The sequence below is a fragment of the Chiloscyllium plagiosum genome, unplaced genomic scaffold (assembly GCF_037043375.1).
Source record: "Chiloscyllium plagiosum isolate Xiang-an unplaced genomic scaffold, Cpla_swu_hap1 HiC_scaffold_1, whole genome shotgun sequence".
NCBI lineage: Eukaryota > Metazoa > Chordata > Chondrichthyes > Orectolobiformes > Hemiscylliidae > Chiloscyllium > Chiloscyllium plagiosum.
In genome coordinates, this window is record NW_028270139.1 from 150,486,084 (window position 1) to 150,512,229 (window position 26,146).

General features: G+C 44.2%; 1 pseudogene across 5 annotated transcripts in view; it reads left to right on the top strand.

The window, feature by feature from the left end:
• Positions 1–26,146, top strand: part of LOC122552626 (N-acetyllactosaminide beta-1,3-N-acetylglucosaminyltransferase 4 pseudogene) — an 80,394-nt pseudogene that overhangs the window by 22,578 nt on the left and 31,670 nt on the right. Inside the window, exons 1-3 of one of the 5 annotated variants that reach the window (XR_015758512.1) lie at positions 4,353–4,480; positions 10,965–11,047; positions 20,788–24,821. The product of XR_015758512.1 is annotated as an N-acetyllactosaminide beta-1,3-N-acetylglucosaminyltransferase 4 pseudogene, transcript variant X1 (transcript). Of the gene's footprint in view, positions 1–4,352; positions 4,481–10,964; positions 11,048–12,212; positions 12,360–20,787; positions 24,822–26,146 lie in introns of those variants that run through there. The other 4 variants (XR_015758518.1, XR_015758513.1, XR_015758514.1 and 1 more) reach the window with 4 other exon arrangements.

Consider the following 26,146-nt stretch of genomic DNA (forward strand, 5'->3'; position numbering starts at 1 on the left):
CGAGATCTCTCTGCTCATCTACATGACCAAGAATCTTACCATTAGCCCAGTACTCCACATTCCTGTTATTTCTTCCAAAGTAAATCACCTCACATTTTTCCACATTAAACTCTATTTGTCACCTCTCAGCCCAGCTTCACAGCTTATTAGAACATGAAGATAAAACATAGAACATTACAGCGCATTACAGACCCTTCCACCCTCGATGTTGCACCAAGCTGTGAAATCAATCTGAAGCCCATCCAACCTAAACTATTCCATTTTTCATCCATATGTTTATCCAAAGACCATTTAAATGCCCTAAAGGTTGGCAAGTCTACTACTGCTGCAGGCAGTGCATTCCACGTATCTACTACTCTCTGAGTAAAGAACCTATCTCTGACATCTGTTCTATATCTATCATCCCTCAATTTAAAGCTATGTCCCCTCGTGCTAGCTATCACCATCCGTGGAAAAAGGCTCTCCCTGTCCACCCTATCTAACCCTCTGATTATCTTATACGTCTCAATTAAATCACCTCTCAACCTTCTTGTCTCTAACGAAAACAACCTCATGTCCCTCAGCCTTTCTCATAAAATCATCCCTCCATACCAGGCAACATCCTAGTAAATCTCCTTTGAACCCTTCCCAAAGCTTCCACATCCTTCCTATAATGTGGTGACCAGAACTGTACACAATACTCCAAGTGCGGCTGCAGCAGAGTTTTGTACAGCTGCACATGACCTCATGGCTCCAAAACTCAATCCCTCTACCAAGAAAAATCAATACACCTTATGTCTTTTTATCACCCTGGGTGGCAACTGTCAGAGATCTATACACACAGACACCAAGATCTCTCTGCTCATCTACACTACCAAGAATCTTACCATTTGCCCAGTACTCTGTATTCCTGTTATTCCTTCCAAAGTCAATCACCTCACACTTTTCCACATTAAACTGCATTTGCCAACTCTCAGGCCAGCTCTGCATCTTATCTACGTCCCTCTGTAATCTGCAACATTCTTCGGCACTATCCACAACTCAACCGACTTTAGTGTCATGTGCAAATTTACTTACCCATCCTTCCACACCCTCATCCAGATCACTTATAAAAATGACAAACAGCAGTGGCCCCAAAACAGATCCTTGTGGTACACCACGAGTAACTGAACTCCAGGATGAACATCTCCCATTAGTCACCACCCTCTGTTTTCTTTTGAATACACAATTTCTGATCCAAACCACTAAATCACCCTAAATCCCATGCCTCCTTATTTTGTGCAATAGCCTACCATGGGCAAACATGATCAAACACCTTACTGAAATCCATAAACTGCTTTAACCTCATCCACCTGTATGGCCATCTTCTCAAAGAACTCAATAAAGAACACCTTCCCTTCACAAAACAGTGTTGACTATCCCGAATCAACCTATCCCTTTTAGATGTTTATAAATCGTATCTCTTATAACCTTTTCCAACACTTGACCCACAACTAAAGTAATGCTCACTGGTCTATAATTACCAGGGTTGTCTCTACTCCCCTTCTTGAACAAGGGGACAACATTTGCTATCCTCCAGTCTTCTGCCACTTCTCCTGTAGACAATGATGACATAAAGATCAAAGCCAAAGGCTCGGCAATCTCCTCCCTGGCTTCCCAAAGAATCCAAGGATAAATCCCACCCAGCCCAGGGGATTTATCTATTTTCACACTTTCCAGAGTTGCTAACACCTCCTCCTTGTGAACCTCAAACCTGTCTTGTTTAGTAGCCTGTATCTCAGTATTCTCCTCGACAACATTGTCTTTTTCCAGTGTGAAAACCGATGAAAAATATTCATTTAGTGCTTCTCCCATCTCCTTGGACTCCACACACCACTTCCCATTACTGCCCTTGATTGACCTTAATCTTACTTTAGTCATTCTTTTATTCCTGATATTTCTATAGAAAGCTTTAGGGTTTTCCTTGATCCTATCTGCCAATGACTTCTGGCTCTTCTTAGTTCTCCCTTTAGATCGTCCCTGGCTAGTTTGCATCTCTCAAGTGTCCTAACTGAGCCTTCACGTCTCATCTTAACATAAGCCTTCTTCTTCCTATTGACAAGTGTTTCAATTTCTTCAGTAAACCATGGCTCCCTTGCTCGACCACTTTCTCCCTGCCTGACAAGTACATACTTTTCAAGGGCACGCAGTAGCTGTTCCATGAATAAACCCAACATTTCAATTGTGCCCATCCCCTGCAGTTTCCTTCCCCATCCTATGCATCCTAAATCTTGCTTAATCGTGTCATAATTGCCTTTTCCCCTAGCTATAACTCTTGACCTGTGGTATATACCTGTCCCTTTCCATCGCTGAAGTAAACATAACCGAATTGTGGTCACTATCACCAAAGTGCTCACCTACCTCCAAATCTAACACCTGGCTGGATTCATTACCCAGTACCAAATCTAATGTGGCCTCTCTCCTTGTTGACTTGTCTACATATTGTCAGGAAACCCTCCTGCACACATTGGACAAAACTGACCCATCTAAAGTACTCAAACTATAGTATTTCCAGTCAATATTTGGAAAATTGAAGTCCCCATAACAATTCCCTGTTACTCTCGCTCCTATCCAGAATCAACTTTGCTTTCCTTTCCTCTACATCTCTACAACTATTTGGAGGCCTATAGAAAACTGCCAGCAGGGTGATCTTTCCTGTTTCCAACTTTGTACTACCTCCTTTCTACTACCGTAACACTGTCCATGACTCACAATGCCACACCTCCCCCTCTTTTACCATCTTCTCTGTTCTTACTGAAGTATCTAAATCCCGGAACCTGCAAAAATCATTCCTGACTCTGCTCAATCCATGTCTCCGAAATGGCCACAACATCAAAGTCCAAGGTACCAACCCATGCTGCAAGTTCACCCACCTTATTCCGGATGCTCCTGCATTGAAGTAGATAAACTTCAACCACCTTCCTGCCTACCAGTGCACTCTTGCAACCTTGAAACCTTATTTCTAACCTCACTACTCTCAACTTCCTGGACACTGTAACTACCTATTCCTCGCCTTGCTAGCACGTGGCATGGGCAACAAACCAGTTTGTTCGAGCTCCAACAGAGCCTATCCATAGTTGCCCTTGAGAAGGTGGTGGTGAGCTGCTACAGTCCATAAGCTGTGGGTTGACCCACAACGCCAATAGAGAGGGAATTCCAAGATTTTGGCTCAAGACAGTGAGGGAACGGCAATATGCTTCCATGTCAGGAGGGAAAGTGGTTTGGAGGGGAACATGCAGCAGGCGGTGTTCCCATGTATTCTGCTGCCCTTGTCCTTCTAGATGGAAGTGGTCGTGGATTTGGAAGGTACAGTCTGAGGATATTTGGTGAATTTCTGTAGTGTATCTTGTAGGTATTACACATTGCTGCTACTGAGCTTCAACTGTAAAGATGTTTGTAGATGTGGTGTCAATCAATTGGGCTATTGTCCTTCTAGATGGAAGTGGTCGTGGATTTGGAAGGTACAGTCTGAGGATATTTGGTGAATTTCTGTAGTGTATCTTGTAGGTATTACACATTGCTGCTACTGAGCTTCAACTGTAAAGATGTTTGTAGATGTGGTGTCAATCAATTGGGCTATTTTGTCCTGCGTGATATCAAGCTTCTTAAAATGTTATTGGAACTGCACCCATCCAGGCAAGATGAGAGTATCCCACCACACTCCCAACCTGTGCCTTGTAGATGGTGGACAGGCTTGGAGGTGAGCTGAGTTACTCACCACTGTATTCCTGTTCTCGCATAGCTATTGTATTTATGTAATGAGTCCAGTCGACTTTCTGGTCAGTGTAACCCTCAGGATGTTGATAGTGGGGAGTCAGTGATGGAAAACAATTAAATTTCAAGGGTTAGATTATTCCTTAACGCAGATGGTCATTGACTGTCATTTTCTGCAGCAAGTTATTTGCTATTTTTAGCACCTTCCGTCACTTTACAGTAAACTGATAGGGCAGTAATTGGATGGAGGTTTCAGGCAAAAGCCTTTCATTAGGAACGGCTTTTGCCCGAAACATCAATTTTCCTGCTCCTCGGATGCTGCCTGAACTGCTGTGCTTTTCCAGCACCACTCTAATCCAGAATCTGGTTTCCAGCATCTGCAGTCATTGTTTTTACCTCAGTAATTGGATGGGCTGGGGGATTTGTCCTGCTTTTTGTGTACAGCAATTTCCCACACTGTCAGGCAGATGCCAGTGTTGTAACTGCACTGGGACAGCTTGGATATTGTCCAGGTCTTCGTGGATTGAACTTGGATTGCTTCAGTATCTGAGGAGTCGTGAATGGTGCTGAATGATGTGCAACCATCAGCAAGTGTCCCCACTTCTGATGTCATGATGAAGGGAAGGGCATTGATGAAGCAGCTAAAGATGGTTGGGGCTAAAACACTACCCTGAGGAACTCCTGCAGAGATGCCCTGGAGCTGAGATGACTGATCTCCAACAACCAAGACCATCTTCCTATGTGTCAGGTATGACTCCAACCACTGGAGAGTTTGCCCCCAATACCCATTGATTCCTGTTTTGCTAGGGCTCCTTGATGCCACACTTGGTCAAATACAACCTTGATGTCAAGGGCTGTCACTCTCACCTCCCCTCTGGAATTCAACTCTTTTGTCCATGTTTGAATCAAGGCTGTAATGAGGTCAGGAGCTGAGTGGCCCTGATGGAACCCAAACTGAGCATCACTGAGCAGGTTATTGCTGAGTGGGTGCTGCTTGATAGCACTGTTGATGACACCTTCCATCACTTTACCGATGCTTGAGAGTAAACTGATATGGCGATAATTGGATGGGTTAGCTTTGTCCTTTTTTTTGCGTACAGGACGTACCTATGCAATTTTTCACATTGTCGGGTAGATGCTGGTGTTGCAACTGTACTGGCTGAGCTTGGCTAGGGGAGCGACAAGTTCTGGAGCACAAGACTTCAGGATTATCGCCAGAATGTTGTCAGGGCCCGGAGCCTTAACAGTATCTTGCGTCTCCAACCGTTTCTTGATACCATGTAGAGTGAAGTAAATGCCTAAGACTGGTACTTGTAATGCTGGGGACCACTGGAGGAGCCAGAGATGAACAATCCACTCAGCGCACAGATCATTGCAAATGCTTCAGCTTTATCTTTTGCACTGATGTGCTGGGCTCTTCCATCTTTCAGGATGGGGATATTTGTGGAGCTTCCTTCTCCAGTGTGTTGTTTCACTGTCCACCACAATTCACGACTGAATGTGGCAGGACTGCAAAGCTTATATCAGATCTATTGGTTGTGGGACCATTTAGATCTATCTATCACTTGCTACTGGTACTGCTCCTGGCATGTCCCCTTTGAATCTGGGTTGATCCCCTGGCTTGATGGTAATGTTTGAATGGGGGAATATGCTGGGCCATGAGGTTACAGATTATGCTGGAGTACAATTCTGCTGCTGTTGATGGCCCACAGTGCCTCATGGATGCCCGGACTTGAGTTGCTAGATTGTTTTGAAGTCTGTCCCACTTAGCATAGTGATAGTGCCATACAACAGGATGGAGGTTATTCTCAAAGTAAAGGTGGGACTTCATCTCCACAAGAACTGTGCAGTGGGCACTCTTACTTATACTAACATGGACAGTTGCATCTTCAGCTGGCAGATTGGAAAGGATGAGGTCAAGGAGGTTTTTCCCTCTTGTTGTCTCTCTCACCACTTGCCACAGACCCAGTTGAGCATGTACGTCCCTTAGCACCAGATTAGCTCGATACATAGTGAAACTGCTAAGCCAGTCTTGGTTGTGGACGTTGATATTCCCCACCCAAAGTACATCTGGCTCCCTTGCCACTTTCAGTGCTTCCTCTAGGTGTTCAACGTGGAGCAGTACTGATTCATCAGCTGAGGGTGAATGGTCAGTGGTAAACAGCAGGAGGTTTCCTTGCCCACAGAGTCAGAGAATAATATAGCATGGAAACAGACCCTTCGGTCCAACCAGTTCGCTGATGACATCACCATAGTCGGTCGAATCTTAGATGGCGATGAAACAGACAACAGACCTGGAAGACCTGGAAAAATGGAGCACTGAGAACAACCTAGCTCTCAATGCTGGCAAAACCAGGGAACTCATTATTGACCTCTGGCAGGATGTTACTCATGCCCCCCTCCACAATAACAGCACAGAGGTGGAATGAGCGGACAGTGTCAAACTCCTGGGAATGGTCATCCACAACAAGCTTTCTTGGACTCTTCATGTGGATACACTGGTTACAAAGGCCCAACAACATCTCTTCTTCCTCAGGCGGCTGAGGAAATTTGACATGACGGCAAATACTCTTGCCAACATTTATAGGTGCGCCATCGAGAGCATTCTGTCTGGATGTATCACTACCTGATATGGCAACTGTACCATTCAAGATCGGAGACGGTTACAGAGAGTGGTGAACTCGGCCCAGACAATCACAAAGGCCAACCTCCCATCTACAGAATCCATCTACCAGGCCCGCTGTCAAGAAAAGGCCGCCAGCATTCTCAAAGATCCATCCCAGCCTGGCAATGTTTTTCTACAACCTCTACCATCAGGGGGAAGGTACAGAAGTCTGAACACACGCACCAGCTGGTTTCAAAACAGTTTCTACCCGACTGTTGTTACAATACAGAATGGACTCTCAAACTCTTAACATTCACCTTTACCTGTGTTTTGTTTTTACCATAAGACCATAAGACGTAGGAGCGGAAGTAAGGCCACTCGGCCCACCGAGTCCACTCCATCATTCAATCATGGCTGATGGGCATTTCAACTCCACTTACTCGCATTCTCCCCGTAGCCCTTAATTCCTTGTGACATCAAGAATTTATCAATTTCTGCCTTGAAGACATTTAGCGTCCCAGCCTCCACTGCACTCTGCGGCAATGAATTCCACAGGCCTACCACTCTCTGGCTGAAGAAATGTCTCCGCATTTCTGTTCTGAATTTACCCCCTCGAATTCTAAGGCTGTGTCCACGGGTCCTAGTCTCCTCGCCTAACGGAAACAATTTCCTAGCGTCCACCCTTTCCAAGCCATGTATTATCTTGTAAGTTTCTATTAGATCTCCCCTTAATTTTCTAAACTCCAATGAATACAATCCCAGGATCCTCAGCCGTTCCTAATATGTTAGACCTACCATTCCAGGGATCATCCGTGTGAATCTCCGCTGGACACGCTCCAGTGCCAGTATGTCCTTCCTGAGGTGTGGGGACCAAAACTGGACACAGTACTCCAAATGGGGCCTAACCAGAGCTTTATAAAGTCTCAGTAGCACAACGGTGCTTTTATATGCCAACCCTCTTGAGATAATTGACAACATTGCATTCGCTTTCTTAATCACGGACTCAACCTGCATGTTTACCTTTAGAGAATCCTCAACTAGCACTCCCAGATCCCTTTGTACTTTGGCTTTACGAATTTTCTCACCGTTTAGAAAGTAGTCCATGCTTGTATTCTTTTTTCCAAATTGCAAGACCTCGCATTTGCTCACATTGAATTCCATCAGCCATTTCCTGGACCACTCTTCCAAACTGTCTAGACCCTTCTGCAGCCTCCCCACTTCCTCAGTACTACCTGCCTGTCCACCTAACTTTGTATCATCGGCAAACTTCGCAAGAATGCCCCCAGTCCCTTCATCCAGATCATTAATATATAATGTGAACAGCTGCGGCCCCAACACTGAACTGCTTGTCACCGGCTGCCATTCCGAAAAAGAACCTGTTATCCCAACTCTCTGCCTTCTGTCAGACAGCCAATCCTTAATCCATACCAGTAGCTCACCTCAAACACTATGGACCCTCACCTTGCTCAGCAGCCTCCCGTGTGGCACCTTATCAAAGGCCTTTTGGAAGTCTAGGTAGACCACATCCACTGGGTTTCCCCGGTCTAACCTACTTGTCACCTCTTCAAAGAACTCCAACAGGTTTGTCAGGCATGACCTCCCCTTACTAAATCCATGTTGACTTGTTCTAATCTGACCCTGCTCTTCCAAGAATTTAGAAACCTCATCCTTAATGATGGATTCTAGAATTTTACCAACAACCGAGGTTAGGCTAATTGGCCTATAATTTTCCATCTTTTGCTTTGATCCTTTCTTGAACAAGGGGGTTACAACAGCGATCTTCCAATCATCCGGGACTTTCCCTGACTCCAGTGACTTGAAAGATCTCAACCAACGCCTCCGCTATTTCCTCAGCCACCTCCCTCAGAACTCTAGGATGTAGCCCATCGGGGCCAGGAGATTTATCAATTTTAAGAACTTTTAGCTTTTCTAGCACTTTCTCTTTTGTAATGGCAACCATACTCAACTCAGCCCCCTGATTCCCTTTAATTGTTGTGATATTACTCATGTCTTCCACTGTGAAGACTGACGCAAAGCACTTATTAAGTTCTCCTGCTATTTCCTTATCTCCCATCACTAGGCTTCCAGCATCAGTTTGAAGTGGCCCAATGTCTACTTTTGCCTGTCGTTTGTTTCTTATGTATTGAAAGAAACTTTTACTATCATTTCTAATATTACTGGCTATTTGATATTTGATCCTCTCCTTCCTTATTTCTCTCTTTGTTATCCTCTGTTTGTTTTTGTAGCCTTCCCAATCTTCTGATTTCCCAGTGCTCTTGGCCACTTTATAGGATCTCTCTTTTTCTTTGATCGATTTCCTGACTTCCTTTGTCAGCCATGGCTGTCTAATCCCTCCCCGGATAATCATTCTCTTCTTGGGGATGAACCTCTGTACAGTATCCTAAATTTTACCCACAAACTCCTGCCATTTTTGCTCTACTGTCTTCCCCGCTAGGCTCTGCTTCCAGTTTATTTTCGTCAGTTCCTCTCTCATGCCCTCATAATTACCTTTATTTAACTGTAACACCATTACATCCGATTTTGCCTTCTCTCTTTCAAACTGCAGACTGAACTCTACCATCTTCTGATCGCTGCTTCCTAAGTGTTCCCTTACTTTAAGATTTTTTATAAAGTCTGGTTCATTACATAGCACTAGGTCCAGAATAGCCTGCTCCCTTGTGGGCTCCATGACAAGCTGTTCCAAAAAGCCATCCTGTAAGCATTCCTTGAATTCCCTTTCTTTGGATCCACTGGCAACATTATTTACCCAGTCCACCTGCATATTGAAGTCTCCTATGATCACCGTGACCTTGCCTTTCTGACATGCCTTCTCTATTTCCCGGTACATGTTGCGTCCCTGGTCCTGACCACTGTTAGGAGGTCTGTACATAACTCCCACTATGGTTTTTTTGCCTTTATGGTTCCTCAATTCCACCCACACAGACTCCACATCATCCGACGCTATGTCATTCAGTGCCATAGATATAATTTTGTTCTTAACTAACAAGGCAACCCCACCCCCTCTGTCCACCTCCCTGTCTTTTCGATAAGTTGAAAACCCTTGGATGTTTAACTGCCAGTCCTGACCCCCCTGTAACCACGTCTCTGTGATGCCTACCACATCATAATCATTCACGATGATCTGTGCCATTATTTCGTCTGCTTTGTTACGAATGCTACGAGCATTCAGGTAAAGTGCCTTAATGCTAACTTTCTTATCATTAGAGATATTGGAAGTCATAAGATGTCCTAAGTTATCCTTCCTTTTTGCTGCATTCCCAGTCTGTCTCAAGTTTAAATCTGCCTGCACATATGCTATCCTGCCGCTTATCTTTCCATTTAACTCCATACTCACTGTCGCTTTCACTTTCCCTTCCCCCCAACTCAGAAGTTTAAAGTCCTACTGACCACCCTATTTATCCTCTTCGCTAGAACATTGGTAGCTGATCGGTTCAGGTGGAGACCGTCCCAACGGTACAGATCCCCCCGGGTCCAAAACTGATGCCAATGCCCCATGAAGTGGAATCCCTCTTTCCCACACCAATCCCTTAGCCACGTGTTTACTTCCCTAATTTTCTTGTCCCTATGCCAATTGGCACGTGGCTCGGGCAGTAATCCGGAGATTATGACCCTTGAGGACCTGTACTTCAATTTCCTTCCTCGTGCTCGATAATCCCCAAACAGATCCTCCGCCCTAGCCTTGCCTATGTTGTTAGTCCCAACGTGGACCACAACAACTGGATCCTCCCCCTCCCGCTCCAATATCCTTTCAAGCCGGTCAGAGGTGTCCCGAACCCTGGCACCGGGTAGGCAACACACCATGCGAGACTCCCGATCCGACTGGCAACGGATAGTATCTGTCCCCCTAATTATAGAATCCCTTATAACAACTACTTTTCTTTTTGCTCCCCCCTCTTGAATGGCCTTCTGCACCATGGTGCCGTGGTCAGCTGGCTCATCCTGTCCAGAGCCCTTTTCCTCATCCGTACAGGGAGCAAGAATCTCATACCTGTTGGACAAGGTCAAGGGCTGAGGCTCCTGCACTCCTGAACTCAGGTTCCCCCTATTTGCCTCACTTACAGTCACATTCTGATGTCCCTGATCACTAACTGAATGTGAATTACTTAATCTCCCAGGTGTGACTGCCTCCTGAAACAAAGTGTCCAGGTAACTCTCCCCCTCCCGGATGTGCCGCAGTGTTTGAAGCTCAGATTCCAGATCATCAACTCTGATCCGGAGTTATTCCAGCAACCAACACTTGCTGCAGATGTGGTCACTGCCATTCACAATGGGATCAACCAGCTCCCACATCATACAGCTACAGCACACCACCTGCCCAGCCATCTCTGCTTAGTTAATTACTTTATTACTTTGTACAGGTTTGAGTTAAAATACTTTCTGATACCTCTCTGCTATAGTCTTTTTCTAAAAACCAATTAATAGATAAATAAAAAGAAGTAATTTTTTAACCAGACACTGATAAAGAAATAGAAAATCCTTACCCTAAAAAAACCCAGAGTACTTAATAAGGGGGTTAGGGGAGGAGGGCAGGTGGGAGACACTACGGTTGTAGAGTCTCAGGTTTAGCCGCCTTCCTGGTTTATATACTCATTGCTTTCCTTCCCAGCTGCCCCTCTGGTCGTCGTCACTTCCCCCTGCTGCTCCCGCTCTTTCTGTGAAGAGAAAAAAAAACACCGCTGCCCGCTACCGGTAAGTAATTTTAAAACAAACTGTCTTACCTTAGCTGTAGCCTTCCGGGTTCATTTAAACTCAGCTGCTGCTCGCTGTTTACCTATTATTTACTTATCTTTGCTTCTTAACTCTGTGATCTGCCTGTATTGCTCGCAAGACAAAGTTTTTTATTGTGTCTCGGTACATGTGACAATAAATTCAATTCAATTCAATTCAATTCAGTTCAATTCAGTCCATGCCAGACACAAACCACTGCCTGCTCCTCACCCATATCCCCCCCAACCTTTCCTATTCACGTATCTATCCAAATGTCTTTTCCCATGTTTAACATGAAGCCATGACACTTCATGGAGGTCCAGAGTCAATGTTAAGGACTCCCAGAGCAGCTCCCTCCTGACTGTATACAACTGTGTCATCACCTCTGCTGGGTCTGTCCTGCCAATCGGACCGGACATACCCAGGGATGGTGTTGGTGGTGTCTGGGACATTATCTGTGAGGCATTTTCTGATAGGTTATTGAGTTTGTTAAGAAGCAGCAGTTTAGACATGCTCCATTTGATAATCAGATAAACGAAGCATACAACTCAGTTCTGAGGAAGGATCAATCGACCCAAAATGTTAACTCTGATTTCTCTCCACAGTTGCTGTCAGACCTGCTGAGTTTTTCCAACAATTTCTGTTTTTGTCTCTGATATCCAGCATCCACAGATCATTTGGTTTTTTGTAGACTGATAATTGTTGACATTAGTTCAATGGGCATTTTGACTTCTGTGTTTTGTGTAATTCCTCGCTTTGTTTTCATATGCGTGAATTTTAGAAAGTTAATTCCTGCTGTAATAGCTTTTAAATGAAGTGTAATGCTACACAGTGAATGCTCAGAAAACACAGCTTGCAATGGACCCAATATTCAGCAGGTCTAATTGTTACCACTTTCCTCCTTTCCCCCAGGAAAAATATGTTAAGTCTAATAAGTTTCTATCATCGGTGAATAAGTTTTAATTAGTGTTTGGATCATTTGCAAATAGTCCACTGAGAGCTGTTTTAATCACTTATTGGTTTATTAAAAAGAGTAGATCAGAAACTGATTTGGACTAACCACATAAACGCAATGGTTACTAGAGCATGTCGAAGATTGGGAATACTGCAGTGAGCAACTCACCTTCTAACTCCATTTTCTACAAAGCACAAGTCAGGAGTATAATGGAATACTCCCAACATGCCTGCGTTAACGAAGTTTGAACAACACTCAAGAAGCTCAACACCATCCAAGTCAAAGAAAACCATGTGACTGGCAACCCATCCATCATTTTAAGCATTCACTGTTATCACCATTAATGTCCAGCCCTTTTAGACCAGAGGTAGGGACACAACCACTGTGCTGCAAAAGCTCTCACAGGGAACCACTTCTTAGATATGTGCTACAGTTAACATCGTCTCCTCTTTTGGGTGGCACTGTGGCACAGTGGTTAGCACTGCTGCCTCACAGGGCTAGAGACCCGGGTTCAATTCCTGCCTCAGGCAACTGTCTGTTTGGAGTTTGCACATTCTCTCCGTGTCTGCGTGGGTTTCCTCCAGGTGCTCCAGTTTCCTCTCACAGTCCAAAATTGTGGAGGTTAGGTGAATTGGCCACGCTAAATTGCCCGTATTGTTAGGTGAAGGGGTAAATGTAGGGGAATGGGTCTGGGTAGGTTGCTCTTCGGAGGGTCAGTGTGGACTTGTTGGGCCGAAGGGCCTGTTTCCACGATGTAGGGAATCTAATCTAATCTTAATGATACCTGGAGCATTCCTGTATCTACATTCAATTAGCTCAGCATTTGCAATGTAAATGTGTACCACCTGTAAAGAGAGTTTTGTTGTCACCTTTGAGCTTCATGAGTTGATTAAAACTTGTCCTGGAGGTATTCTATAATGTGCCTGAAAAGGTTGATTAAAAATAATTTCTGTTGCTTCCAAAAAGACTCTCTTAGTATTTTAAAATACTGCATAATGCACAACAGACCCCGCGTCCAAATCTCCACAATGCTTCTACCGAAAGGACAGGGTCTTTGTGGTGCAGTGGTATTGAATCTAGATCCAGGTTACATTCCACCATGAGGATGTGATGGACACAGAGGTGCTCACATGGCACATTAAAAGCAAAACAATTTCAGTGACCTGCAAGATGCCTCCTTGCAATTTGCCAAGGCTCTGTCAGCATCATCTGCCAAAACAGTGATCTCAGTTGGAAAAACAAATAAGGGCAACAAATGCATGCGTTTGTAGAATTTTATTGTGCAAAAGTTGATGACATTTCATCGATGAAGGACGTCCTGAGGTCATGCAATCGTGACCATGAGAAATAGGAACGTGAGTAGGCCATTTGGCCCCTCAAGCCTGCTCCATCATTTAATAGGATCATGACTGATCTGTCATTCCTCATTTCCACTTTTGTGCCATTTCCCCATAACCCCTGCTTCCCCAGAGTGATTGAGAATCTATTTATCTCAGCCTTAAATATACACAAGGACTCTGCCTCCACGGCTCTCTGTAGCAAGGAGTTCCAAAGACTCTCAACTCTCTGAGAGAAAAAAAATTCCTACTCAGTCTTAAATTGGCACCCCTTTGTTCTGAGACTATGCCCTCTGGTTTTAGACTGTCTCATAAGGAGAAACTTAAAAAAACATTGTAAGTGCAAGTCCTCCTTTTGTAAAGTGAAATGCATGTCATTTGTAAGCAATGTATCTTGAAAAATTATTTTTGCAATGCACAGATGATTTGATTAAGTTTGAGGGGCCTTTAAATTGCTGCACAATAAAATTTAAACGGGCTGATCTTTGCGTAGCTCTGGAGCATAAAGAGATCTTGCTTCTCCTTTTACTCAGAGTGTAACTTGACTACGTCTCGCCAGAATAACTTTCTTTTTAAAACAATATTAACCATCACCTCTAACCTGATATTCATATCAGCACTAAGACTGCACTTTTCACCTCAGTAACGTCATTCACTCTCACCCCTGCCTGAACCCATCTGAAGCAGTAACCCTCCTCCATTCCTTTGTTACCTCAAGATACAACTATTTTAAATAACACTGCACTCTCATGATCTATCCTTGTTAAACTTGAGGGCATTCAAACCCTGCTAATACATATCTAAATTCACTGAAAATACGGATCCTCCTATCACCCCTGTGCGTGTGATGTACCTTGACTCCTGGCCAAGGAAATAATAATTCTTATCTTTAGTTTCACATTCTGGTGACCTGGCCTCTCCCTGTCTTTGTAACCACACTGAGCCAGTAAGTTCAGTGCTCCTATTACACATCCATAATTTTATTCTCTCCACTCTTGTGGCTCTGCCTTCATAGAATCACACAGTACAGTAAAGGCCATTTCGCCCATCAAGTCTGCACTCGCAAAACTATTCTAGTTATACATTTGTCACACTTTCCAGTTCATGGCTCTTAGCCCTGAATGTTATGAAACTTCAAGTACTTATCCACCTCTTTTACGGGTAGTGAGGTTTCCCACCTCATCTTCCCTCCCAGATAGTGCATTCCACACCCCAACATCCTCTGGGAGAAAACGTTTTTCCTCAAATCGCCTCTAAATTTCCTGCCTTTCGTCTAAACATTATGACACTTTGTTATTGACCCTTCAACTAAAGGGAGCACCTGCTTTCTTTCCACCCAGTCCATGCCCCCTTATAATTTTATACCATCTACCATGTTTCCTCTCAGCCTTCTTTGTTCTAAAGAAAGCAACCCGAGCTCACCCAGCCTGACTGTGGTGACTGTTGAAGCTTTTCATTGTAGTTTATGCTATTATTCACAGGGAAATGCAAGTAACAAAAAATAAATAAGTTGTTAAATCACATCCTGGTGAATCACCTCTGCATCCTCTCCAGCGTGCTGTGACCAGAATGGCACATGGTATTCCAGCTGTGGCCTAACCTTGTGGTGCCCCGCAAGGCTGTGTACTCAGCCCCTTGCTATATTCCTTGTACACTCAAGACTGTGACCGAATTCTGCTCTAACTCCATTTATGAATTTGCTGATGACACCACCGTAGTGGGTGGAATCTCAAACAACCAGACAAGAGATAGACAGTTTGGTGGCACAGTGTGAAAGCTACAATCTCTCCCTCAATGTCAGCAAATAGAAGGAATTGATCATCAATGTCAGGAAGTGGAGTGGAGGACATGCCCCTGTCTGTATCAATGGTGTTGACATAGGGGTGGTCGGCTGTCCTGGTCCATCCGCGTCGACATTACAATCAAGAAAGCACACCAACGCCTCTACTTTGTCAGGAGGCTAAGGATATTCAGCATGTCCACAATGTCACTTACCAATTTTTATACATGCACCATAGAATGCATCCTATCCAGATGCATCAGAGCTTGTTGTGGCAACCGTTCTTTCCAAGACAGCAAGAAACTACAGAGAGTTGTGAACACAGCCCAGTCCATCACACAAACCAGCCTCCCATCCACTGATTCCATCTATATTTCCGCTGCCTCGGGAAAGCAGCCAACATCATCAAAGACCCCTCCCGCCTCTGGTTATACTCTCTTCCATGCCCTTTTGTTGGGCAGAAGATACAAAAGTTTGAAAGCACGCACCAACAGATTTAAGAACTTCTTCACTGGTGTTATAGAGTTATAAGCACAGGAATAGACTCTTCAGTCCATGCCAGACATAAGCCCAAACTAGGCAAAAGTGGATACTGCAGATGCTGGAGATTAGAGTCAAGATTAGAGTGGTGCTGGAAAAGCACAGCAGGTCAGGCAGCATCTGAAGAGCAGGAAAATCAACATTTTGGGCAAAATCCCTTTATCAGGAAAGCCCTTCGTGATGAAGGGCTTTTTGTCAGAAACATCGATTTTCCTGCTCCTCGGATGCTGCCTGACCTGCTGTGCTTGTCCAGCCCCACTCTAATCTTGACTATAATCCCAAACTAAAGTAGTCCCAGCTGCCTGCTCCTGGCCCATATCCCTTCAAACATTTCCTATTCATGTACTTAGCCAAATGTCTTTTCAGCATTGTAATTGTACCCATATCCACCACTTCCTCAGGAAGTTCATTTCAGATACAAACCACCCTCTGTGTAAAAAAGCTGCCCCTCGTTTCTTTTTTAAATCTCTCTCCTCTCACTTTAAATATGTGTTCCCTAGTCTTGAAATCCCCCATCCTAGGGGAAAGACAACCACCAGCAACCCTATCTAAACTCTTCTTGATTTTATAAACTTCTATAAGGTCATCTCCCAACCTCCTACGCTCCAGTGAAAAAAGTCCCACCCTATTGAGCCTTTCCCTTTTAACTGATACCTTCCATAACCAACAGCATCCAGGTGAACTTCTTCTAAAGTGCAGCTTATTAATATCCTTCCCTATAATTGGGCAACCAGAACTGGACACAGTGTTCCAAAACAGGCCTCACCAATGTGCAGTACATCATTAACATGATGTCCCAACTCCTACACACAAAGGACTGAGCAATGAAGGCAAGCATGCTAAATGCCTGTTTAACCACCCTTCTATATGTGATGCCATCTTCAAAGAATTATGTATCTGAACGCCTACGTCCATCTACTCTACAACACTTTCCAAGGCCCTGCCATTAATTGCATAAGTCTGACCACGTATGAACGGACCTCTTATATTTTACAATTGATCGTTCTCTTCACCTTTTCTGTAGCTGTGAGACTAAATTCTGCAATCTATTCTGATGTAATTATGTCTGACTAGCACATAAAACACTTTTCACTATATCTCATTGCATGTGACAATAATAAATCAAATTAAAATCAAATCTAAGTCTTTCTCTCTCTCTCTCATTGCTGCAATGTTTAGAGTCATAGAGAGCATGGAAACAGACTCTTCAGTCCAACTTGTCTATGCTGACCAAATAACTATATTAATCTAGTCCCATTTGCCAGCATTTGGCCTATATCGCTCTAAACCCTTCCTATTCATATACCCAACCAGATGCCTTTTAAATGTTGTTATTGTACCAGCCTCCACCATTTCATCATTCTGTAAACGCAGTTTCCACTGTGTGAAATAGATCCCATTTAAGTCTTTTCCCTCTCACCTTAAACCTATGCCCTCTAATTTTACACACCCTTACCCTGGGGAAAAGACCTTGCCTTATCAATACCCCTCATGATTTTATAAACCTCTATCAGGTCACCCCTCAGCCTCCAACACTCCAGGGAAAACAGCCCCAGCCTATTTAGCCTCTCCCTATAGCACAAACCCTCCAACCCTGGCAACATCTTTTTAAATCTTTGCTGAGCCCTTTCAAGTTTCACAATATCCTTCCTATACGAGGGGAGACCAGAATTGCACATAGTATTCCAAAAGTGGCCTAACCAATGTCCTGTACAGCACAACTCCTATATTCAGTGCACTTAAATGCCACTTGACATTTAATGGCATTACCATCACTGAATCCCTGACTATCATTATCCTGGAGATTACCATTGACCAGAAACTGAACTGGACAAGCCGTACAAAGTTCTGAGAAAGGTCACTTGACCCGAAATGTTCACTCTGATTTCTGTCCATAAATGCTGCCAGACTTGCTAACCTTTTCTGATTTTGTTAGCCTTATAAATATAGTGGCTACAGGAGCGGGTCAGCTCCTGCAGCAAGTAACTCAACTCCAGACTCCATTAAGCCTCTAAAAGCACAAGGCAGGAGTGTGATGGACTATCCCCCACTTGCCTGAATGAGTGCTACTCCAATAACACTCAGGAAATACACCATCTCGGGCAGAGCAGGCCACTTGATTAGCACTCCTCCTGTCTCCAACATTCACTCCATCCACAAATAAAAACTAAAGTACTGCAGATGCTGGAAATCAGAAACAAAAGCAGAAATTGCTGGAAAAAATTAGTTGGTCAGGCAGTATCTGTAGAGAGAAAGCAGAGTCAGCATTTCAGATCTGGTAACTCTTCCTCAGAATGGTCCCCAGTAGCAGCTATTGATTCTCCCAAGCTGAGCTTCATCCACTCCTTTGTCTGCCCATCTCTTTTTCTCTCTCTCCAAGCTCCACCTACTGTTTACTCCTCACCCCTTCCACCACATTATTTTTTAGATTAGATTACTTACAGTGTGGAAACAGGTCCTTCGGCCCAACAAGTCCATACCGACCCACCGAAGCGCAACCCACCCATACACCTACATTTATCCCTTCACCTAACACTACGGGCAATTTAGCATGGCCAATTCACCTCACCTGCACATCTTTGTGATCTGTAGGAGGAAACCGGAGCACCCGGAGGAAACCCACGCAGACACGGGGAGAACGTGCAAACTCCACACAGTCAGTCACCTGAGGCGGGAATTGAACCCGGGTCTCTGGCGCTGTGAGGCAGCAGTGCTAACCACTGTGCCACAGTGCCGCCCACATCTTCAATACATATACCAATCTTTTCTTAGCTACCATTAGTTCTGAAGAAGGTGTACCTACACTGCATGGCGTACAATGTTTCACGAAGGCAGCTCACTGCCACTTGCTCCAGGGCATTTAGAAATACACAATAAATGGCCAGGGTTAGTGACGCCCACATCCCGTGAATGAATAAAATAAAAAATTGTGATAGTCAATTAATACTGGTCTTGTCAGCACATCATCAGAGAATCAATTGTAAATATATTTTATGAAGATTAGTCATACAATCCCTACAGTGTGGGAACAGCCCCTTCTGCCCAACAAGTCCACACTGACCCTCTGAGGCGCAACCTACCCAGACCCACTCCCCTACCCCACATTTACCCCAACTACCTAACCTACACATTCCTGGACATCCCAACAAGTCCACACTGACCCTGTGAAGCACAACCCACCCAGACACAGTCTCCTACCCTACATTTACCCCAGCTACCTAATCTACACATCCCTGGACACTATGGGTAATTTAGCATGGCCAATTCACCTAACCTGCACATCTTTGGACTCTGGGAGGAAACCAGAGCACCCGGAGGAAACCCACGCAGACACGGGGAGAATGTGCAAACTCCACACAGACAGTCACCCGAGGCTGGAATCAAACCCGGTCCCTGGTGCTAAGAGGTAGCAGTGCTAACCACTGGGCCACTGTGCCACCCATTTTTACACATGAATAAAGTTAATCACTCCATTTTATTTATGCATCCAAAGTGATTGTCAAGTCTTCTTTCTTCACCATCGAACTGTTTGTTAAACATTCTGACATTTTTCTTTTCTTACAGCCACTGATGTAGAAACCTAAAGAGTTGTAAACAGAGAATGTACACATAAACACAGTGGCTGCAAGAGCAGATCAGAGGCTAGGCATACTGCAGTGAATAACTCACCTCCTGACTACTGAAAGTCTGCCCACCATCAAGGGACAAATCAGGAGTGTGATGGAATACTCCCCACTTGCCCAGATGGGTGCAGCTCCAACAACACTCAAGAAGCTTGACACTACCCAGGACAAAGCTCTCGCTTGATTGGCATTACATCCACTCCCCTCACCACTGATACTCAGTAGCAGCAGTGTGTATTATCTACAAGATGCACTGCAGAAATTAGCAAAGATCCTCAGACAGCACCTTCCAACCCCATGAGCACTTCCATCTGGAAGGACAAGGGCAGCAGATATGTGGGAAAATACCACCACCTTCAAGTTGCCCTCCAAGCCACTCACCACCCTGCCTTGGAAATATATTCCTTCACTGTCACTGGGTCAAAATCTTGGAATTCCTTCCTTAGTTGTGGGTCAACCCACAGCAGGTGGATGCAACAGTTTAAGAATGAAACTCACCATCACCTACTCAAGAGCAACTATGGACAGGCAATAAATGCTGGCCCAGTCAACGATGCTTATATTCCATAAATGGATAAAAAGATGAAAGCTTCCAGTATCTAGTGGTGAACTGTAATGAAACCAAACCTGAGGTTCATGTTTGAAGCAGAGCAGGGAGTATCTATCCCATTGAGGCCCTGAAACATAGTGAATCATGACATTTGAATGAATTAAAGTATTTGAAGAAATAGATTATAGAAATCAGTTGACTACAAAGTAGAATTGAAGGTTATGAAGAAAACTTCATTTCTCATGATGTTCCACATATTAGAGATCAAAATAGTGAATTAATTGCATTTGTTTTGAGGTGGATTATATTCAAACACAATAGTTTGCGTTTGATTCTGTACAGTGATCTTTGATGGGCCAAATGGCCTTTACTATTCAAGGTTCTATTGAAATCAAATGGAAATTGCTGAAGAAACTCAGCGGGCTTGACCAGCTGTGGAGAAAAAACCTTTTTTTTCATTCCCAAGATGAGGGTGAAACTTACCAGGTTAGTATCCATTGCCCATCCCTAACTGAGAGGATAGTTGGGTGTCAACCACATTGCAATGGGTCTAGATCCACATGTAGGCCAGACCTGGCAAGGATAGCAGATTTCCTTTCCTGAAGGATATTAGCAAACCAGATGGGCTTTTCCGCCAATCAATGATTACCATGGTCATCAGTAGACTTTTCATTCCAGATTTGCTTTTTAATTATTTCATTTAAACTCCACCACCTGCTATGGTAGGATTTGAACTCAGGCCCTCAGTAGTTTACCTGAGTCTAGTGATAACACTACCATGCAATTGCCTCCCCTAAGCATTTTCAGTCCAATATGCCTTCTGCAGTTTTGGAAGAACCCTAACTCAGAAATCAATACCTATTGCTTTTCATAATCCCCAACCATAATGTCTTCTTATGAATAAACTTTCAAGTTGTATCTTTTCTCCCCTCTCAAGCTGCAGTTATGACCGTCGCTGTGTTGACACGTGGAATGAAAGGCATCCTGATATTTTCAGTTGTGGTCATAGTTGGTTTCACTTTATACAACCCGGTTATCATCACGAAGAAGAAAGTAGAGATCCTGTCGTACCTCGACAAGTTCATGTGGCGTTCCAAGGTTCCGCCAGCTGCAATAAATTCCAGTAACGTGACTCAGGCTGAGGCGCGCATTGATCAGCCCAGAGCAGAGCCAACTCCAGGCCCCTGCCATCCCAACCTGGCTTACAACAGTCTGACCTCCAAGCTCAAGCCAATCTACAAGGACTTCATGATGTACCGACACTGCAGGGAGTTCCCGCTCCTGTGCAGGGCTGCCAGCTGTGATGGAGAACACACCTTCCTGCTATTGGCAATTAAGTCGCTGGCAGAGCATGCAGACCGGCGGGCATCTATCCGCAGCACATGGGGGCAGGAGCGGATTGTTGGAGGGGCAGTGGTGCGCCGCGTCTTTCTCCTGGGCCTCACAGAGAGTCAGATCCGCTCTCAGGCTGTGCAGGCCTTGGTTGACCATGAGAGCAAGCAATACAATGACATCATCCAATGGGGCTTTCGTGAGTCCTTCTTCAATGTCACACTGAAGGAGACCCTTTTCTGGAAGTGGTTCTCCCAGGACTGCCGGTCCGTGAAGTTTGTCTTCAAGGGTGACGACGATGTGTTTGTTAACGTGGACAATGTTGTGGAATATTTAAAGGAATACAATCCTTCCCATGATCTTTATGTCGGGGATGTCTTCCAAAACTGGTACCCGACAAGAGCAGAGCATAGCAAGTACTTCATCCCACTTTTTCTATACGGCCAAAAACCTTACCCTCCCTATGCTGGCGGGGGTGGTTACCTGTTGTCTGGAACGTCAATCTTCAAACTACACAAGGCCGCTGAGGATGAGGAGCTCTTTCCCATTGATGATGCTTTTGTGGGAATATGTGCACAGAGGGCCAAAATTGAAGTGATTGCTCACAGGGGCTTCCGTACTTATGGGAATATTCCATACGACCCATGCATTTACCGAGGATTAATGGTTGTTCACCGAGTGATGCCCAATGAATTATGGTTGATCTGGAGCTTGCTAAAGATTAACAGGAAGCCGTGCAGTCAGTTTACAAGAGTTTCAGTTAAACCATGAAGAAATGGCTCTATCTGTGCCATTAACTATCTGAAAGCAATACCCAATCCTTTGGATTCAAGCAGAAGACATTAAAGACAATTCAAAGTTCTGCTGTTCTCTGAATCCTTCCCACACACCACTGAAATGTTCTGAATGTTGATCTTGCTGAGGATAGCTAATTGGACACCAATCAGCAACTCTGGGAATGTGTAGCCCAAGGCCTGACACTTGGCATTTGTCTTTTGGGGCAAGATGCACACCTGTCAGCTCTAGCTGCCCTGTTTGTCAAAGAGCAAAGGATCCCTCCTGGTATCTTGGCCAATGCTAATCCCTCACTCAACAGGATTTCAACAGGTTATTTGGCCACTGCTTTTAACATCTCCTTGCTGTGAGCAATTTCTCAAGATTACAGGAGGCACTACACTTCCTGTGGCTGTGTGCGGGCACTCAGAGATTGTGAAAGGATGTCCTCATGTTCTTTCTAATTAACTTCTAAAACTAAACATCGGCGCATTATACTTGTTGAGATCCTGAGTTTTTTTTTAAAATAATCACGTTGTATCACCTCAGAAATTTTGAGGGGTTGTTCTCCTCCACTATTTCCCATGGGATCTGAGCATCGCTGACGTGTCTAGTAGTTCCCCTTGAATGGCTTCCTCAGCCTTTGCAGAAGGCAGTTAAGATTCAGCCACATTGGTGTGGGTTTGGAGTCACGTTCAGACCAGGCTGAGAAAGTATGGCAGATTTCCTCCTCCAAAGGGAACCAAATGCATTCTAACAAAAATTGACAGCATTTTATTCCGGAAGGATGTTGCAACACCAGGAGGCTGGTAGATATATGGAAAGTGCTACCTGAGAGGGTAGTGGAGGCAGTACTCTTACAACATTTAAGAAGCATCTGGATGAGAACTTAAAATGCAAGGGCATAGGAGCTATGGCCCAAGTGCAGGTAAATGGGATTGGTATAGTTTGGAAGTAGAATGAAGAACTGCAGACAATGGAGATCTGAAACAAAAACAGAAATTGTTGGCGAAACTCAGCAGGTCCGGCAGCATCCGTGGGAAGAAAACAGAGTTAATGTCTTGATTCCGGCGACTCTATGTCAGAACTGCTGAATCCAGGACTACTGAGTTTTTGCCAGAAGTTTCTGTTTTTGTTAGTGCAGTTTAGTGTTTATTGATCGGCATAGACAGGGTAGGCCGAAAGGCCTGTTTCTAGACTCCATGACTCGCTGACACATTTCAATAAGGCTTTTGCACATCCCTTTCACATCACACTGAAGGAGATGATTTTCTGTAAGTGGTTTACAGGCATTGTATATGTGAGCTTTCAAAATGTATCTGATAAAACACTGCACAACAGATTTTCTCTCAAAGTAGAAACACATGGGATTAAAGGGATGTTGCTAATCCGGGAATATACAGTAGTAAGCGAAGTGTTAGGTAACAGTCACAGTGAGGTGGAGACAGTGGGATTCCAGGGCATAGGTTCAGGGTGAGAGGGGAAAGATATAAAAGAGACCTAAGAGGCAACTTTTTCACGCAGAGGGTGGTACGTGTATGGAATGAGCTGCCAGAGGATGTGGTGAAGGCTGGTACAATTGCAACATTTAAAAGGCATTTGGATGGGTATATGAATAGGAAGGGTTTGGAGGTTTATGGGCCGGGTGCTGGCAGGTGGGACTAGATTGGGTTGGGATATCTGGTCGGCATTCGGTTGGACCGAAGGGTCTGTTTCCATGATGTACATCTCTATGACTCTATGACAGAACAGTGCAGCACATGAGTAGGCCCTTCAGCCCACTGTGTCTGCACCGACTATGATGCCTTTCTAACCAAATGCCATCTGCCCGCATGTGGTCCTTCTCCTTCTCTTCTTTGCCTGTGTCTATTTAAATGCCTCTTACTTATTACTATTGTATCAGCTTCTACCACCAACCTTGGCAGTATTTTCCAGCCATCCACATCCCTTTGTGTAAGGAAACTTTACTTGCACATCTCCCTAAACTGCCACCCCACCTTACATCTGTGGCCTGTAGTATTTGACATTATCTTCTGGAAGAAACGTTCTGACCATTCACACTATCCATAACTCTTATGGTTTTATAAACTTCTATCAGGTTGCCCCTCAGCCTCCAATGCCTTGAGCAAAATCAATCCAAGTTTGTCCAACCTCTTCTTATAGCTAATACACTCCAACCTTGGCAAACCTCTTCTGCACTCTCTCCAAAGCATTCACATCCTTACTCTAGTGTGGCAACCAGAACTGAACACAATAGTCCAAATGTGGCCAAAGTTTTGTACAGCAGCAACATGACTTGCCATAGTTTATACACAATGTCCCAGCTAATGAAGGCCAGCATGCTGTATGCCTTCCTTATCCACTTGTGTTGCCACTTTCAGGGAGCTATAGACTTGTACCCCAGGATTCTTCTGGATATCAATGCTCCTAAGGGTCCTGCTATTTACTGTATACCTTTCTCTTGCATTTGACCTCCAAAACAGACCACCTCACACTTATCCAGATTAAACTCCATCTGCCTTTTCTCTGTGTAACGTTCCAACTGATCTATAACCTGCTAGATCACATACATTTACATTCAAATCAATATTACAAATGACAGCAGTCCTAGTAATGATCTTTGTGGAATACTACAGGTCACAGATCTCCAGTCAGAAAAACATCCCTCCACAACTACCCTCTGTCTTCTATGACCGAGCTCATTTTGCATCCAACTTACCAACTCATGGTGGATCTCATGTGACATAATCATCTGGACCTATCTACCATGAAGGACCTTGCCAAATGTTTTAGTAAAGTCCATGTAGGAGAAGGTGAGGACTGCAGATGCTGGAGAGCAGAGCTGAAAATGTGTTGCTGGAAAAGCGCAGCAGGTCAGGCAGCATCCAAGGAGCAGGAAAATCAACGTTTCGGGCATGAGCCCTTTTTCAGGAATTCCTGAAGAAGGGCTCATGCCCCAAAATGTCGATTCTCCTGCTCCTTGGATGCTGCTTGACCTGCTGCGCTTTTCCAGCAACACATTTTCAGTAAAGTCCATGTAGACAATATCAACCTACCCTCATCAATCATCTTCATCACTTCCTCAAAAACATTTCAATCAAATTTGTGAGCCAAGACCTCCCCAGCTCAAAGCAGTGGTGACTATGCATAATAAGTTCATTCTTTTCCAAATGTAATTAAATCCTGTTCAAAGAGTCTTCTCCAATAATTTAGCTACTATTGATGTAAGGCTCACCGACCTGAAATTTCCTGGATTATCCCTGTTGACCTTTTTAAACAAATGAATAACATTGGTTATTGAAAACAACAAATGCTGGAGATCACAGTAGTCAGAGAGAGAGCAAGCTAATATTTCAAGACTAGATAACTCTTCATCAGAGCTGAAGTGAAGAGTGGAAGGGGCAGCATTTATGCTATAGCTAGCAGGGGGAGGTTGTGGTGGGATGTTGAGTGCTGGAGGAGAAAAGATGTCGATAGTTCAGATTAAGTGATCGGACCCGCTGTGATCACGAATGTTTGTTGTTTTCAGTACAGATTCCAGCACCTGCAGTCATTTGCTCTAATATTGGCCATTCTCCAGTTTTCTGGGACCTTGCCCATGGCTAAAGGGGATACAAAGTTCTCTGTCAAGGCACCAGCAATCTTCTCCCTTTCCTCCTTCAATATCCTGGGAATATATCCCCTCAGGCCCTGGAGACTATTCTAACTTAACATTTTTCAAAACTCTTTAAATCTCCTCCTTCTTAATATCAACATGCCCTCTCGGATACCAATCTATCCCTCCCTAATCTTACAACCATCTAGATCTTTCTCCTTCGTGAATACTGATGCAAAGTACTCACTAAGGTCCTACTTCCTCTGGCTCCTTGCATAAATTCCCTCCTTTGTCCTTGAATGGACCTATCCTTTCCCTCACTACCCTCTTGCTCCTAATTTACACATAAAATGCCTTAGGTTTCTCCTTAATCCAACTTGCTAAGAACATTTTATGGCCTTCCCTAGCTTTCCAAATTGCTTGTTTAAGTTCTTTTCTGCTTCCTTTATATCCCTAGGGGTCTTGTCTGATTTCAGTTTCCTTATGCTTACATATGCTTTCATTTTCTTTTTGACCAAACTTCCAATATCTCTTGTCATCCAAGGTTCCCAAACCTTGGCTCATTTCCCAATATAAGGTCTAGTATAGCCCCTTT